This window comes from Macrobrachium rosenbergii, chromosome 6, assembly GCF_040412425.1.
Source record: "Macrobrachium rosenbergii isolate ZJJX-2024 chromosome 6, ASM4041242v1, whole genome shotgun sequence".
NCBI classification, from domain to species: Eukaryota; Metazoa; Arthropoda; class Malacostraca; order Decapoda; family Palaemonidae; genus Macrobrachium; species Macrobrachium rosenbergii.
The window spans coordinates 24943659-24961647 of record NC_089746.1 but is presented as its reverse complement, the minus strand read 5'-3'; the positions used below and the strand labels follow the sequence as shown (position 1 = coordinate 24961647).

Sequence of the window (17989 nt, the reverse complement as noted above, 5' to 3'; positions counted from 1 at the left end):
AGGTCTAGGTCTTTAAATCCGGGGCATTTCCAGTTTACTTCTTATTGTTTTTCCTTTTGAAATTACAATGCTGGCTGTTTACAAAACTCCTTTCATAAAAAGGGAATCGTTATCAAGGTTCTGTAGCCTGTCAAACCGAACAGTTTTTATGTTATGCGCCCTTTCCAAACAATTCGTAGTTAGCCTATACACGGCTAACAAATTCATTGGGCGTACTACCTCAAAGCTAAGGTCTCCCAGTGCATCAGCATTTTTTTTTTTTTTTTTTTTTTGCACTATAAAACAGTTACTTGTAATAACAGATACTTTTACTTTGCACAGCTTTTTTTCGTGGATATTTTGCCAATGAAAGTCGATTTGCAAAAGCAAATGAATGGGACTGTATCATGAAAGTAAGAGTGACTATAGTCTATGACTGAATTTTTCCACCTTTTTATTAACGTTGAGAATGTTACAGAAACTGTCGGATCTATTTAAGACTATGGCATGGATTTCTTAGAAAAATTAATTTCAAATTTATGCAGTTTGGTAAATCGCGATCTTGATTGCTCTAATACCCGCCATGCATCCCTAGAATCTGTGCACCAACTCGCCACTCCCCAGCCCTTTTCCCATCACAAGTCTCTCTCTCTCTCTCTCTCTCTCTCTCTCTCTCTCTCTCTCTCTCTCTCTCACACACACACAGACATAGTTTACAAATATATAATCACCTCATCTCTTAAAGAAAAAATAATGAATTGCCTAACTCTATTAATAGGCCTGTGTTCTACAAAAGGGCACATTGCCCTCCCTATCTTATTCTGTCTCATCATGACATTACATCCATTACTATAGTATATGGTTCCACACGACTTTCCGTGGATATTGCCCAAATTTTAAACACTTTCTTTAATTGTTTAAAATCGTATTTCGTATTACGCATGCATTTGTTGTCATTGTGGTGTCATAACGTCATGTATGAGTAAGGTTACATGGTAAGTTTTACAGAAGAATGATTGATATTCTACGCTGAACTGTCGCTACAAAATAGCTTGAATGAATAATGTAGATGTTACTACGGCATTCGAGTATCAATGATTTTAGAACTTTTGTAGAATTTTTGTAATTTAAAATTATAGGAAATCCAGCGAACAACGAACTGGGTAAGACTATGAAGCTCCCTCAACCTTGCGAGATGCCACTGTAATCGGTTTCACCTCACCCGTCCATCCACGGATGACGATGTGACACATGCGCATGTGTAGCTCGTGATTGGCTGAAAGTCAACGTTTGCGATATTGTTGGCTTCTAATGGTAAATTTTCAGACTATCTGTTTATATTAAAAAAAAAGTTGATTTGTGTAAATAATTTGCCTATTACAAGTAACCATGTTGTATTTCATTAGTAGAGCCCAGGCTACGCGTAAACCTATACCCACAAATTGTTCAGATCACAAGATTTCCTTATTCAAACTTTATTGCATGTACAATTTCATTGCGAATATGAAAATAACTGTTATGATACCAAAGTTGTATCCACATTCGTAAACGGGAAAAATAACTATTACTGACGTTAACCGCTAGAGCTCGAAGTGTTGACGACCAAAATGATAGGCCTATGCCAGATTTTTAATTTCAAAACGGTCAAAATTACTCGCTTATTGTAACCATTATTGATTCACTCTAAGTGCCATTCCAGTGCCTTACATTTAATATATATATATATATATATATATATATATATATATATATATATATATATATATAATGTCTAAGCTAGCCGTGTTTGATGTATGTATGCTATCAACGCACAAAGGATGAGGAATCTCAATGAGAGTTGAAACTTTCGCGGGATAAGCTATTAAGCAAAATATTCCTGAAATTGCCCAACCTCTGAGCTGCTATCATAACTGTGTGTATGCTCCAGAGTAAATAAGGTAAAATGTGCAAAGTATTCTGAAAAGAAAACCGCAATACCGATGCCATGCACTAAATGAAATGTCCCTCCTTCCATCCAATGCTGCAGTGGCTTTCATCTACCCCAGACAGCCTCTGACAACATTTCATGTTACTTCGAATATTACCTCACTTATGTAATGTGCATGCAAAAAATTACTGAAATGCCTTTTATTCGCTTTTGTGCAGCCAGATGCCTTGCTAAATACCTACAATGAGATTAAACATAGTTATTGAAAGGCCATCATTCTTTTGTGTTTGATTTACGTAGACTATTTGACACAGGTTCATCTTCCGTGTGCTTATATTGTTATATATTATCGATATAAATCATCATTTTATGATATATATATATATATATATATATATATATATATATATATATATATATATATATATATACGAAGGAGCGAGGGTTTTTTTGTATATAAGCATTTAGATGTTTTACTGAAGAAATGTCTTGCATCTTTAACACGGTAAGCCAACGATATGGGAAACATTAATTTCAGCCAGTCACGAGCTAGCTATGCGTATGCCACACCAACCTAAAGCCAACGTTCGTGAGTAGACAGATGGAACGAAAAAGATTATAGTGTAAATAATATTTCGCAAAAGTCCAAGAACTCTACCTTGAGGAACACCAGAAATGACATTACCAAAGATACTATACAGGCCATCGACACAAACCCTTTTGGCTCTGTCTATTAAGAATTCACTTAAAACAATAATATAAGACCCACCAAGTCTCAATAATCTTAGCTTGTTGATAAGTGCTTCATGATTCACACGGTCAAAGGGTGCACTGAAATCTAGACCTACCTTGCGTGCCTGGGCACCCTCATCAAGAGCACTCTGCAAGACGGTAGATAATGACGAGTGCATCACAAGTACCAAGGCCTTAGATATAAAGGAAAAGGTAGAGGCATAAAATGAGACTTCATCCTTATGGATACCAGGGACCCCACTGCCGAAAATAGATTTCGGAGGAAATGGAAGGAATTCGATATTCAAATCAGATTTTTACTGAAAATTTCTTCTCATTAGGATTCATAAAACACTCATAATTTATGTGCGAAGTATTGTCTTCTTGAAACTCATGCAAGGCACAAACTCTTGTATAACATTCCTCTTTGTACTCTCTCTCTCTCTCTCTCTCTCTCTCTCTCTCTCTCTCTCTCTCTCTCTCTCTCTCTCTCTCTGGTGGTAATCTCTGAGTATTGAAATGTAATTGAGGGATCACATAACCTCATTTCTTAAGAGAGGGTGTAATGCAATCCCTTTTGAAATGCTTCGTTTTTTCTGTAATGATAAATATCAAAATCAAGTGGTAAAAGTATCTAAGAGGCCCAATTCTTTCCAATTTAATTATAAAACGTGTTATACTAAAAATTAATAGGGAGCTCTAACGACATCAAACAAATATCCTTGGCGTCTCTGTATCGTTTTTATTTATTATTACTTTCATACTTTTATTTTTATTTCTGGTGATATTTACTTTGCAGTTGACATACCTAATACTGCAGTCAACCAGTTAAGCAAGGAATAATTGAAAGAAGGTAAAAATTTGCTCCCTTGGCGTAATGAGCAATTTCCATCAAATGAAAACATGATGTTTTATTCATGCAGAATAACTTCTCATATGTTTTCACGTAATATTCGGACGGAGAAAAAAAATTCTTTTGCTTCTGAGGAGAAATATATATGAATGAAAATTGCGTGAAAGTTAGCTCTCAGTATATTGTAGTTAGTTATTCACTGAGTCTTAAATTTCCTTCTTTCTGAATTGTCTAAGTGAAGAAACTTTTTGGCCCTCATAGCGCTATGGAAAAAAAACTAGAAGCAGCATGGAGTTGTTTATTGATCTTAAATAACTCTGGTATTATCAGTATTGAAGTAGTTTCGCTTGGCATGCGTTAACTACAAATAAAACAAGCAGATTAGTTTATCATACATTGTTTCTTCAAACGTACATATTAAAAGTCATTTACTTTTACTGTAAAGAATATATTCCCTCATGTTGACTCGAGTTTTGTGTACCTCGTGATAAGGATCTTTCCAGTGTGATGTCATATTGAGAGAGAGCCTTTTGTATTGCCTTGCCTCAATTCTTAGAGAATCCATTTCAGTTTCAAATATGCATGAGAAGGATCATTCAGAAGTAAATAATTGCAGATGAAACAAACTGTTCAGAATGTGTTATCCTGAGACCTATGGAAATGTGATATTATGTTTATTGATATTTGGATTTAACAGACGTTCCTAAATACCTTTAAGTCTCGGAAAGAAAAAACGTTTTTAGAGTAAATGTATAGAAATGACATAGGTGATGAATGAACAGATTATATTTGCCAACTGAGAATTAATAGAGCCTATTTAATCTTACAATTACAGTCGCTACTCAGTCGTTGGCCCAAAGGCAGAGAGACGGCACACCGAGGACTTTTATTCAAAAGGTAATGGCTTGAAGGGATTTCAGAAGAAGGTAATAGGCTACTTGACACATATATTGTAAGTATCCTGTGTTAACACGAGTTTTGTGTTTTTTCATTAGTATAGCGTGTTTCACGCTCGTTTTTATTGTTGCATACGCCTGTGCATCGTAATTAGTTTTATGTTTATCAATTGTATATCAGTAATAATTCCCCCTGGGTGTAAGTTATTCTCGTCGTATAGTGAAATGGATACTAAACGATATTTATGGCTTAATATTTGTGAATATAAAAAAGGTCACGGTGTATGAGACCAAGGTTCAATTGTTGGGTAATGATGTGATATTAGTATTCTCTGTTGACAACCTATGTTGTCCCAAGCTAGGAATTAAGTATCTAGTAGTTAGGTAGTAACTGGCTGCAACGAAGGGCCAAGGCATGAGTCAAAGGTACCACATTCAAAGTGTTCACACAAATGTTGTGTTCAGTAAAAATTAATCGCCCTAAAATATGTCGAAGTCGCAATATGGGACAAACGAAAAGTCTTAGAAAACTCCGGTGATGTTTAGAGAAATAATCCACCGAATTCTAAGTACATCTACGTAGCATCTCAAATTTATAGTCTTAACATTATTGAATGCTCTTTTCATATTATGATCCTGAGGAAAATCAAAATGATGTCATCAAAAAGACATGAAAAATAACGTACCTTTTGATATAGACACATAAATGTTCCAGTTATAATTTGGGGTCAGCCTTATATAGTGGAGTTCTTGGGAACTGCAATAGAAAACCTATTTAAAATTAAGTTTACCTTTCACTAATGGTTAATTTATGCCAGTTATCACTTTAAATATAACAAAGGACTGTGATCAATTATTTGTTATTCATTGATACTCAGTGTGTTTTTTTTAATCTTGAGTATTCAATAGCTTCATCCTGTTGATATGTGAAACCTTCGCCGGTTGATTTTAAAACAGATTTTTTATTGCAGAAATGACATCACCCTTCTCTCTCTCTCTCTCTCTCTCTCTCTCTCTCTCTCTCTCTCTCTCTCTCTCTCTCTCTCTCTCTCGTCACTAATATTTTTTCTGTTAATTTTATTTTATACACTGCAGAATCAAAGAAGTTTATGTGGAGTTGCATATTACATCGTAGCTTGAGTAATGAAATGCGCTACCTCTTCGGTAATGTTAAATATCAAAAGTAAGTGGTAAAAGTATCTATAGGTAGACTTCTTTCCATCTTAATTATGACATGTAATACAGTAAAAACAAGTGATTCTAATTGAAAATACTAGGTCCCCGTGCATATATATATATATATATATATATATATATATATATATATATATATATATATATATATATATATATATATATATATATATATATATATATATCCCTCGTCAGATCTGTCGGCAACCAACCTAAGTCGATTAACTGCCAGAAAAGAATTTCTTCCTTGGTGAACAGAACAATTTTTTTAAGGAAATTGAAATATTTACATTTTTTCATGGAGAATTATTTCTTGGAATGTGTTCTCACATACAGTACTACTTCGACAAATAAAAAAAATGCCCTTCCTGATATTTGTTCATAAAAGTTAGTTTAGTTTTTATATAGGTTTGCTATTTGTGATTGAGAATCGAGATATCCTCCTTGTTGAATTTTCTTAGTGAAGAACCTTCTTGGCCCTGTTAATGTTAGTCAGCGAAGTCTAGAAGCGTAAAAATATAACAACATTACGATTATCATTATTGAACATAGCTCCACCATTGCTAGTTAACTACGAATTAAACTATTTGCCAGCCTATTTTATTTTGCCTTAAATGGTATCCTCAGACTATATGAACGAATTCATATGAAAAGGTAAACCATTGTAATAAAGCGTTTTGGTGTTTGACCATAAACTACTTCTTAAATACCTCGTTTATGTAACTGTTAGAGCAAATGCTAATCCAGTTGTTTGGGGTCCCTTCACTCCTGTCCTAAAGAGAAGAAAAAAAATCCGGTAATTGTATGGGGTAACAAATTTGCCGGCTGAAGAGGAACTGTCTCTGAAGCCGGTTGGTTACGTTTCTTCCAGGGTCCGTTAGATGGCATCACCTTGCAGGCGTTACTAGTCAGGCGATTCTGTTTTTACATTCGGGAGGAAGTATTTAGAAATGTGCATACATTGGCATTGTTGCTCTACGTGTTAATCAAATTGTGTCCACAATAAATCCTGAAGAAATGTGTGGAGTAAAACTGGACATTAAATATAGAAGGTATAAAAGGGAATTGTTGATTATAACATGAAAATTATATGTCTCATGATGACAGATATTGCCCGTATGACGTATGTGAGGTTCTTAGTAAGATAACACCTTTTGTTTTATCTCTCCCCCAATAACTGGAACATCCATTGCAAGTTAAAATGTGCACAATAAGGCTTCATAGAGAAGTAACTGCTTGAAGATAATACTGTTCAGAATACGTTATGTTGAAATCTATGGAAATATGACATGGTGCTTATTAAAACTGAAATTTAATTAATGTTCATACCTTTAACGTGGTCTTTATACCTGTATTACTGCCAGAACGCATACTGAAAAAGATTTTTGAGTAAATATGTATGTATATGACAATAGCGATTAACACATTATGTTTATCATTGGGAACTAATAGAGGCCTATTCAGTCCTGCAAGTTCAGTCACTACGCAGGCAATGTCATCCAAGATTGAGAGAGCTGTACAAATGTGATTTTTATTCAAGCGATATTAGGTTGAAAAGGTTGCAGGAAGAGACAGCACCTGGTAAGTTGATTATACGTTCCGTTTGATTCATTATTCGAAGAAATTCTCGTTAAAGTCTGATTAGAATATGGAAATCCTTCCATATCCTCCTTAATCTGTTTTTAGCAGTGGGTCCCCAGTATCCTTTATTTATAGGTTTGAACTTCATTTCCCTTCACAGTTTACAAATTTAACGTTGCAGCTTTGTGTTCTTGCCTTAGCTTAGCCCTAGATTTCGTTGCTTAATCTAGGTTAAAAAAAGGTCAAACACGTTTTGCCAAGTTGGTTTAATATAATGCTGATTAATGATTGTGTGTAATTCCATGCAGGTTAGAAAGCTTCACTATGTATTTGAATGTATAGAAGGTCTTCATGAATACCTTCCCACCTTGAAAATGTCGTGGTAAGGGGATGGTCTTATTTTAGCAAGATTTTTTTTTTTCTTACCTTAACCGATTAGTTACCCAAATACTTTTACCGAGTTTCACTTTTTGAAACATAAATTGACAATGACTATGACTTCTTGTCTCCAAGTAAATGAAAATAAATCGTGATTTTTATACCCACCTGAGTTTTCTTTCATTTGTTTGGCTTTATACATGATGCAGCGTCATAGGTTTTCATTGTTTAAATCAGTGGTTCTCAACCTTTTTATTACCACGCCCCCTCTAAGAGCTGGTCCTTCCCTCCACGACCCCCTTACATCTGTGAGTAAACTTCCCTCCCAGATTAGGAGGAAAATAAAAAAAAAAAAGAGAAAGAGAAGGAGTTTCGAGGGACATGGACGGAGGTAAATATAATTACAAAATAATGGTAAGCCTAGCGAGTCTACCTAGAGTGGTAGACTATAGGAAACTAACGTTAAAAGCGATACTTTTTTATTTTTTTATAAACTTCTGGATATTAGTTCCTCACTCTTGTAAGGAAAATAACGAATATAATTCTAGAAGTTTTAAATTTTCCCTAGGCCTCACGTCCCCCCTAGAAATTGCTGACGCCCCCCAGGTTGAGAACCACTGGTTTAAATGCAGGTCTTAATAAAATTGAAAGCTTTGATCTTAGGGTTAATGAGAGGAAGGTAATCAGCAGGAAGAAAGGTTTGATCTCAGGGTTAGTGAGAGGAAGGTAATCGGAAGGAAGCAGGTTTGATCTTAGGGTTAGTGAGAGGAAGGTAATCGGAAGGAGGCAAGTTTGATCTGAGGTTTAGTGAGAGGAAGGTAATCTGAAATAAGCAGGTTTGATCTCAGGGTTAGTGAGAGGAAGGTAATCTGAAGGAAGCAGGTTTGATCTCAGGGTTAGTGAGAGGAAGGTAATCGGAAGGAAGCAAGGTTTGATCTTAGGGTTAGTGAGAGGGAGGTAATCGAAAGGAAGCAAGGTTTGATCTTAGGGTTAGTGAGAGGAAGGTAATCGGAAGGAAGCAAGGTTTGATCTCAGGGTTAGTGAGAGGAAGGTAATCGGAATGAAGAAAGGTTTGATCTCAGGGTTAGTGAGAGAAAGGCAGTCGGAAGGAAGCAAGCTTTGATCTGAGGGTTAGTGAGAGGAAGGTAATCGGAAGGAAGCAAGTTTGATCTGAGGGTTAGTGAGAGGAAGGTAATCTGAAGGAAGCAGGTGTGATCTGAGGGTTAGTGAGAGGAAGGTAATCTGAAGGAAGCAGGTTTGATCTGAGGGTTAGTGAGAGGAAGGTAATCGGAAGGAAGCAAGGTTTGGTCTTAGGGTTAGTGAGAGGGAGGTAATCGGAAGGAAGCAAGCTTTGATCTTAGGGTTAGTGAGAGGAAGGTAATTGGAAGGAAGCAAGGTTTGATCTGAGGGTTAGTGAGAGGGAGGTAATCGGAAGGAAGCAAGGTTTGATCTTAGGGTTAGTGAGAGGAAGGTAATCGGAAGGAAGCAAGGTTTGATCTGAGGGTTAGTGAGAGGAAGGTGATCGGAAGGAAGCAAGGTTTGATCTTAGGGTTAGTGAGAGGAAGGTAATCAGAAGGAAGCAAGGTTTGATCTTAGGGTTAGTGAGAGGAAGGTAATCTGAAGGAAGCAGGTTTGATCTGAGGGTTAGTGAGAGGAAGGTAATCTGAAGGAAGCAGGTTTGATCTGAGGGTTAGTGAGAGGAAGGTAATCTCAAGGAAGCAGGTTTGATCTGAAGGTTAGTGAGAGAAAGGTAATCGAAGGAAGCAAGGTTTGATCTTTAGGGTTAGTGAGAGGAAGGTAATCGGAAGGAAGCAAGCTTTGATCTTATGGTTAGTGAGAGGGAGGTAATCGGAAGGAAGCAAGGTTTGATCTCAGGGTTAGTGAGAGGAAGGTAATCGGAAGGAAGCAAGGTTTGATCTTAGGGTTAGTGAGAGGGACGTAATCGGAAGGAAGCAAGGTTTGATCTTAGGGTTAGTGAGAGGAAGGTAATCGGAAGGAAGCAAGGTTTGGTCTTAGGGTTAGTGAGAGGAAGGTAATCTGAAGGAAGCAGGTTTGATCTGAGGGTTAGTGAGAGGAAGGTAATCGGAAGGAAGCAAGGTTTGGTCTTAGGGTTAGTGAGAGGAAGGTAATCTGAAGGAAGCAGGTTTGATCTGAGGGTTAGTGAGAGGAAGGTAATCGGAAGGAAGCAAGGTTTGATCTTAGGGTTAGTGAGAGGAAGGTAATCGGAAGGAAGCAAGGTTTGATCTTAGGTTAGTGAGAGGGAGGTAATTAGAAGAAGCAAGGTTTGATCTCAGGGTTAGTGAGAGGAAGGTAATCGGAAGGAAGCAAGGTTTGATCTTAGGGTTAGTGAGAGGGACGTAATCGGAAGGAAGCAAGGTTTGATCTTAGGGTTAGTGAGAGGAAGGTAATCGGAAGGAAGCAAGGTTTGATCTCAGGGTTAGTGAGAGGAAGGTAATCGGAAGGAAGCAAGGTTTGATCTCAGGGTTAGTGAGAGGAAGGTAATCGGAAGGAAGCAAGGTTTGATCTGAGGGTTAGTGAGAGGAAGGTAATCGGAAGGAAGCAAGGTTTGATCTGAGGGCTAGTGAGAGGAAGGCAATCGGAAGGAAGCAATCTTTGATCTGAGGGTTAGTGAGGGGAAGGTAATCAGAAGGAAGCAAGCTTTGATCTGAGGGTTAGTGAGAGGAAGGTAATCAGAAGGAAGCAAGCTTTGATCTGAGGGTTAGTGAGAGGAAGGCAATCGGAAGGAAGCAGGTTTGATCTCAGGGTTAGTGAGAGGAAGGTAATCGGAAGGAAGCAAAGTTTGACCTTGGAAGGAAGTAAGGTGTGATCTCAAGGTTAGTGAGAGGAAGAGAATTGGAAGGAAGCAAAGTTTGATCTTAGAGTTAGTGAGAGGAAGGTAATCAGAAGGAAGCAGGTTTGATCTCAAGTTAGTGAGAGGAAGGTCATCAGAAGGAAGCAGGTTTGATCTGAGGGTTAGTGAGAGGAAGGTAATCAGAGGGAAGCAAGGTTTGATCTTAGGGTTAGTGAGAGGAAGGTAATCAGAAGGAAGCAAGGTTTGATCTTAGAGTTACTGAGAAGAAGGCAATCGGAAGGAAGCAAGGTTTGATCATAGGGTCAGTGAGAGGAAGGTAGTCAGAAGGAAGCAAAGTTTGATCTTAGGGTTAGTGAGAGGAAGATAATCAGAAAGAAGCAGGTTTGATCTTGGGATTAGTGATAGGAAGGTAATCAAAAGGAAGCAGGTTTGATCTTAGGGCTTGTGAGAGGAAGGTAATCAGAAGGAAGCAGGTTTGATCTTAAGGTTAGTGAATAGAAGGTAATCAGAAGGAAGCAAGGTTTGACCTCAGGGTTAGTGAGAGGAAGGTAATCAGAAGGAAGCAAGGTGTGATCTAGGTTTAGTGAGAGAAGGTAATCAGAACGAAGCAAGGTTTGACATTAGTTAGTGAGAGGAAGGTAATCAGAGGGAAGCAAGGTTTGATCTTAGGGTTAGTGAGAGGAAGGTAATCAAAAGGAAACAAGGTTTGACCTTAGGGTTAGTGAGAGGAAGGTAATCAGAAGGAAGCAAGGTTTGACCTTAGGCTTAGTGAGACGAAGGTAATCAGAAGGAAGCAAGGTTTGATCTTAGGGTTAGTGACAGGAAGGTAATCAGAAGGAAGCAAGGTTTGATCTTAGGTTAGTGAGAGGAAGGTAACCAGAAGGAAGCAAGGTTTGATCTTAGGTTAGTGAGAGGAAGGCAATCAGAAGGAAACAAGGTTTGACCTTAGGGTTAGTGAGAGAAGGTAATCGGAAGGAAGCAGGTTTGATCTCAGGGTTAGTGAGAGGAAGGTAATCGAAGGAAGCAAGGTTTGATCTGAGGGTTAGAGAGAGGAAGGTAATCGGAAGGAAGCAGGGTTTGATCTCAGGGTTAGTGAGAGGAAGGTAATCAGAAGGAAGCAGGTTTGATCTCAGGGTTAGTGAGAGAGAAGGTAATCGGAAGGAAGCAAAGTTTGATCTGAGGGTTAGTGAGAGGAAGGTAATCTGAAATAAGCAGGTTTGATCTCAGGGTTAGTGAGAGGAAGGTAATCTGAAGGAAGCAGGTTTGATCTCAGGGTTAGTGAGAGGAAGGTAATCGGAAGGAAGCAAGGTTTGATCTTAGGTTTGTGAGAGGGAGGTAATCGGAAGGAAGCAAGGTTTGATCTGAGGGTTAGTGAGAGGAAGGTAATCGGAAGGAAGCAAGGTTTGATCTCAGGGTTAGTGAGAGGAAGGTAATCGGAATGAAGAAAGGTTTGATCTCAGGGTTAGTGAGAGAAAGGCAGTCGGAAGGAAGCAAGCTTTGATCTGAGGGTTAGTGAGAGGAAGGTAATCGGAAGGAAGCAAGTTTGATCTGAGGGTTAGTGAGAGGAAGGTAATCTGAAGGAAGCAGGTTTGATCTGAGGGTTAGTGAGAGGAAGGTAATCTGAAGGAAGCAGGTTTGATCTGAGGGTTAGTGAGAGGAAGGTAATCGGAAGGAAGCAAGGTTTGATCTTAGGGTTAGTGAGAGGGAGGTAATCGGAAGGAAGCAAGGTTTGATCTTAGCGTTAGTGAGAGGAAGGTAATCGGAAGGAAGCAAGGTTTGATCTTAGGGTTAGTAAGAGGAAGGTAATCGGAAGGAAGCAAGGTTTGATCTTAGGGTTAGTGAGAGGATGGTAATCGGAAGGAAGCAAGCTTTGATCTGAGGGTTAGTGAGAGGAAGGTAATCGGAAGGAAGCAAGGTTTGATCTTAGGGTTAGTGAGAGGAAGGTAATCGGAAGGAAGCAAGGTTTGGTCTTAGCGTTAGTGAGAGGAAGGTAATCGGAAGGAAGCAAGGTTTGATCTGAGGGTTAGTGAGAGGGAGGTAATCGGAAGGAAGCAAGGTTTGATCTTAGGGTTAGTGAGAGGAAGGTAATCGGAAGGAAGCAAGGTTTGATCTTAGGGTTAGTGAGAGGAAGGTAATCTGAAGGAAGCAGGTTTGATCTGAGGGTTAGCGAGAGGAAGGTAATCTGAAGGAAGCAGGTTTGATCTGAGGGTTAGTGAGAGGAAGGTAATCTGAAAGAAGCAGGTTTGATCTGAGGGTTAGTGAGAGGAAGGTAATCGGAAGGAAGCAAGGTTTGATCTTAGGGTTAGTGAGAGGGAGGTAATCGGAAGGAAGCAAGGTTTGATCTCAGGGTTAATGAGAGGAAGGTAATCAGAAGGAAGCAAGGTTTGATCTTAGGGTTAGTGAGAGGAAGGTAATCGGAAGGAAGCAAGGTTTGGTCTTAGGGTTAGTGAGAGGAAGGCAATCGGAAGGAAGCAAGGTTTGATCTTAGAGTTAGTGAGAGGAAGGTAATCGGAAGGAAGCAAGGTTTGATCTTAGAGTTAGGGAGAGGAAGGTAATCGGAAGGAAGCAAGCTTTGATCTGAGGGTTAGTGAGAGGAAGGCAATCAGAAGGAAGCAAGCTTTGATCTGAGGGTTAGTGAGAGGAAAGTAATGAGAAGGAAGCAAGCTTTGATCTGAGGGTTAGTGAGAGGAAGGCAATCAGAAGGAAGCAGGTTTGATCTCAGGGTTAGTGAGAGGAAGGCAATCGGAAGGAAGCAAGGTTTGATCTCAGGGTTAGTGAGAGGAAGGCAATCGGAAGGAAGCAAGGTTTGATCTCAGGGTTAGTGAGAGGAAGGTAATCGGAAGGAAGCAAGGTTTGATCTCAGTGTTAGTGAGAGGAAGGCAATCGGAAGGAAGCAGGTTTGATCTCAAGTTAGTGAGAGGAAGGTCATCAGAAGGAAGCAGGTTTGATCTGAGGGTTAGTGAGAGGAAGGTAATCAGAAGGAAGCAAGGTTTGATCTTAGGGTTAGTGAGAGGAAGGTAATCAGAAGGAAGCAAGGTTTGATCTTAGAGTTACCGAGAAGAAGGCAATCGGAAGCAAGGTTTGATCATAGGGTCAGTGAGAGGAAGGTAGTCAGAAGGAAGCAAAGTTTGATCTTAGGGTTAGTGAGAGGAAGATAATCAGAAAGAAGCAGGTTTGATCTTGGGATTAGTGATAGGAAGGTAATCAAAAGGAAGCAGGTTTGATCTTAGGGCTTGTGAGAGGAAGGTAATTAGAAGGAAGCAGGTTTGATCTTAAGGTTAGTGAATAGAAGGTAATCAGAAGGAAGCAAGGTTTGACCTCAGGGTTAGTGAGAGGAAGGTAATCAGAAGGAAGCAAGGTGTGATCTTAGGTTTAGTGAGAGGAAGGTAATCAGAACGAAGCAAGGTTTGACATTAGGGTTAGTGAGAGGAAGGTAATCAGAGGGAAGCAAGGTTTGATCTTAGGGTTAGTGAGAGGAAGGTAATCAAAAGGAAACAAGGTTTGACCTTAGGGTTAGTGAGAGGAAGGTAATCTGAAGGAAGCAAGGTTTGACCTTAGGTTAGTGAGACGAAGGTAATCAGAAGGAAGCAAGGTTTGATCTTAGGGTTAGTGAGAGGAAGGTAATCAGAAGGAAGCAAGGTTTGATCTGAGGGTTAGTGAGAGGAAGGTAACCAGAAGGAAGCAAGGTTTGATCTTAGGGTTAGTGAGAGGAAGGCAATCAGAAGGAAACAAGGTTTGACCTTAGGGTTAGTGAGAGGAAGGTAATCGGAAGGAAGCAGGTTTGATCTCAGGGTTAGTGAGAGGAAGGTAATCGGAAGGAAGCAAGGTTTGATCTGAGGGTTAGAGAGAGGAAGGTAATCGGAAGGAAGCAGGGTTTGATCTCAGGGTTAGTGAGAGGAAGGTAATCAGAAGGAAGCAAGGTTTGATCTCAGGGTTAGTGAGAGGAAGGTAATCGGAAGGAAGCAAGTTTGATCTGAGGTTTAGTGAGAGGAAGGTAATCTGAAATAAGCAGGTTTGATCTCAGGGTTAGTGAGAGGAAGGTAATCTGAAGGAAGCAGGTTTGATCTCAGGGTTAGTGAGAGGAAGGTAATCGGAAGGAAGCAAGGTTTGATCTTAGGTTTGTGAGAGGGAGGTAATCGGAAGGAAGCAAGGTTTGATCTTAGGGTTAGTGAGAGGAAGGTAATCGGAAGGAAGCAAGGTTTGATCTCAGGGTTAGTGAGAGGAAGGTAATCGGAATGAAGAAAGGTTTGATCTCAGGGTTAGTGAGAGAAAGGTAGTCGGAAGGAAGCAAGCTTTGATCTGAGGGTTAGTGAGAGGAAGGTAATCGGAAGGAAGCAAGTTTGATCTGAGGGTTAGTGAGAGGAAGGTAATCTGAAGGAAGCAGGTTTGATCTGAGGGTTAGTGAGAGGGGTTAAGGTAATCTGAAGGAAGCAGGTTTGATCTGAGGGTTAGTGAGAGGAAGGTAATCTTAGGTTAAGGAAGCAAGGTTTGATCTTAGGGGTTAGTGAGAGGAAGGTAATCGGAAGGAAGCAAGGTTTGATCTTAGGGTTAGTGAGAGGAAGGTAATCGGAAGGAAGCAAGGTTTGATCTTAGGGTTAGTGAGAGGAAGGTAATCGGAAGGAAGCAAGGTTTGATCTTAGGGTTAGTGAGAGGAAGGTAATCGAATCTCAGGGTTAGGAAGCAAGGTTTGATCTAGTGAGGGTTAAGTGAGAGGAAGAAGGTAATTAGTGAGGAGAGGAAGGTAATCGGAAGGAAGCAAGGTTTGATCTTAGGGTTATCTGTTAGTGAGAGGAAGGTAATCGGAAGGAAGCAAGGTTTGATCTTAGGGTTAGTGAGAGGAAGGTAATCGGAAGGAAGCAAGGTTTGATCTTAGGGTTAGTGAGAGGTAATCAGGAGGTAATCGGAAGGAAGCAAGGTTTGATCTTAGGGTTAGTGAGAGGAAGGCAGGAAGCAAGGTTTGATCTAGGGTTAGATCTGAGGTAATCTTAGGTTAAGGAAGCAAGGTTTGATCTTAGGGTTAGTGAGAGGAAGGTAATCGGGAAGCAAGGTTTGATCTTAGGGTTAGTGAGAGGAAGGTAATCGAAGGAAGCAGGTTTGATCTTAGGGTTAGTGAGAGGAAGGTAATCTGAAGGATCTTAGGTTAGTGAGAGGAAGGTTTGATCTGGGTTAGGGTTAGAAGGAAGCAGGTTTGATCTGAGAGGAAGGTAATCTGAAGGAAGCAGGTTTGATCTGAGGGTTAGTGAGAGGAAGGTAATCTGAAAAGCAAGGTTTGATCTGAGGTTAGTGAGAGGAAGGTAATCGGAAGGAAGCAAGGTTTGATCTGAGGGTTAGTGAGGAAGCAGGTTTGATCTCAGGTTAGTGAGGAAGGTAGAAGAAGCAAGGTTTGAATGAGAGGAAGGTAATCGGAAGGAAGAGCAAGCTTTGAAGAGGAAGGCAAGCAAGGTTTGATCTTAGGTTAGTGAGAGGGAGGTAATCTGAGAAGGAAGGTAATCAAGGAAGCAAGGTTTTAGTGAGAGGAAGGTAATCTGGAAGGAAGCAAGGTTTGATCTTAGGGTTAGTGAGAGGAAGGTAATCGAAGGAAGCAAGGTTTGATCTTAGGGTTAGTGAGAGGAAGGAAGCAATTTGATCTTAGGGTTAGTGAAGGAAGGCAATCAAGGTTTGATCTTAGGGTTAGTGAGAGGAAGGCAATCGGAAGGAAGCAAGGTTTGATCTTTAGAGTTAGTCAGAAGGAAGGTTTGATCTTAGGGTTAGTGAAGGTAAAGGTAATCTGAAGGAAGCAAGGTTTGATCTTTAGGAGGAAGGCAATAGAAGAGTTAGTGAGAGGAAGGTAATCAGAAGGTTTGATCTGAAGTGAGAGGAAGGTAATCAGAAGGAAGCAAGGTTTGATCTGAGGGTTAGTGAGAGGAAGGCAATCAGAAGGAAGCAAGCTTAGGTTTAGTGAGAGGAAGGTAATCTGAAGGAAGCAAGGTTGATCTGAGGGTTAGTGAGAGGAAGGTAATCAGGTAAGCAAGGTTTGATCTTGGGTTAGTGAGAGGAAGGGTAATCAGAAGGAAGCAAGGGTTGATCTGGAGGGTTAGTGAGAGGAAGGTAATCCAGAGGAAGCAAGGCAGGGTTAGTCAATCAAAGGAAGCAGGTTTGATCTCAGGGTTAGTGAGAGGAAGGCAATCTTTAGGAAGAGAAGGTAATCAAGGAAGCAAGGTTTGATTTAGTGATCTCTAGGGTTAGTGAGAGGAAGGTAATCAATCGGAAGGAAGGAAGCAAGGTTTGATCTCAGGGTTAGTGAGAGGAAGGTGAGAAAGGAAGCAAGGTTTGATCTCAGGGTTAGTGAAGAAGGAAGCAAGGTTTGATCTCAGGGTTAGTGAGAGAAGGAAGGCAATCTTTGATCTGAAGGAAGCAAAAGTTTGATCTTGGGTTAGTGAGAGGAAGGTAATCAGAAGGAAGCAAGGTTTGATCTTAGGGTTAGTGATCTTTGATCTTAGGGTTAGTGTTAGTTTGAGAGGAAGAGAAGGTAATCAGAAGGAAGCAGGTTTGAAGGAAGCAAGTTTGATCTTAGGGTTAGTGAGAGGAAGGTAATCAGAAGGAAGCAAGGAAATCGGAAGGAAGGGTTTGATCTGAGGGTTAGTGAAGGAAGCAAGTTTTTGATCTGAGGGTTAGTGATCTGAGAGTGAGAGGGTAATCAGAAGGAAGCAGGTTTGATCTTAGGGTTAGTGAGAGGAAGGTAATCTGAAGGAAGCAAGGTTTGATCTTTAGGTTAGTGAGAGGAAGGTAATCAAGGTTTGATCTTAGGGTTAGTGAGAGAAGGTAATCAGAAGGAAGCAATTTGATCTTAGAGTGAGGGTAAGCAGTGAGAGGAAGGTAATCAGAAGGAAGCAGGTTTGATCTCAGGGTTAGTGAGAGGAAGGTAATCAAAGGAAGGAAGCAAGTTTGATCTTAGGGTTAGTGAGAGGAAGGTAATCAGAAGGAAGCAAGGTTTGATCTTAGGGTTAGTGAGAGGAGTTTGATCTTAGGGTTAGTGAGAGGAAGGTAATCAGAAGGAAGCAAGGTTTGATCTTAGGGTTAGAAGAGGAAGGTAATCATCTTAGGTTAGTGAGAGGAAGGTAATCAGAGGAAACAAGGTTTGAAGTGAGAGGAAGGTAATCGAAGGAAGCAAGGTTTGATCTTAGGGTTAGTGAGAGGAAGGTAATCAGAAGGAAGCAGGTTGATCTTAGGGTTAGTGAGAGGAAGGTAATCGGAAGGAAGCAAGGTTTGATCTGAGGGTTAGGGAGGTGGAGGTAAGAGGAAGGTTTGATCTTTAGAAGGAAGCAAGGTTTGATCTTAGGTTAGTGAGAGGAAGGTAATCAAAAGGAAAGCAAGGTTTGATCTGAGGTTAGTGAGAGGAAGGTAATCAGAAGGAAGCAAGGTTTGATCTTAGGTTAGTGAGAGGAAGGTAATCAGGATCTTAGGGTTAGTGAGAAGGTAATCTGAAGGAAGTAATTTGATCTGAGATAAGGTAATCAAGGAAGATCTCAGGGTTAGGTCAAAAGGAAGCAGGTTTGATCTTAGGGTTAGTGAGAGGAAGGTAATCGGAAGGAAGCAAGGTTTGATCTTTGATAATCTAGGCAGGTTTGAGTGATCTGAGAGTTAGTGAGAGGAAGGTA

General features: G+C 39.9%; 1 long non-coding RNA gene across 1 annotated transcript in view; it reads left to right on the top strand.

The window, feature by feature from the left end:
- The window catches only part of LOC136839364 (uncharacterized), a 327006-nt gene that overhangs the window by 211700 nt on the left and 97317 nt on the right, over positions 1 to 17989 (top strand). The window contains exon 3 of the long non-coding RNA XR_010853303.1: positions 4327 to 4443. This is a non-coding gene — a long non-coding RNA (uncharacterized lncRNA). The remainder of the gene's footprint in view (positions 1 to 4326; positions 4444 to 17989) is intronic.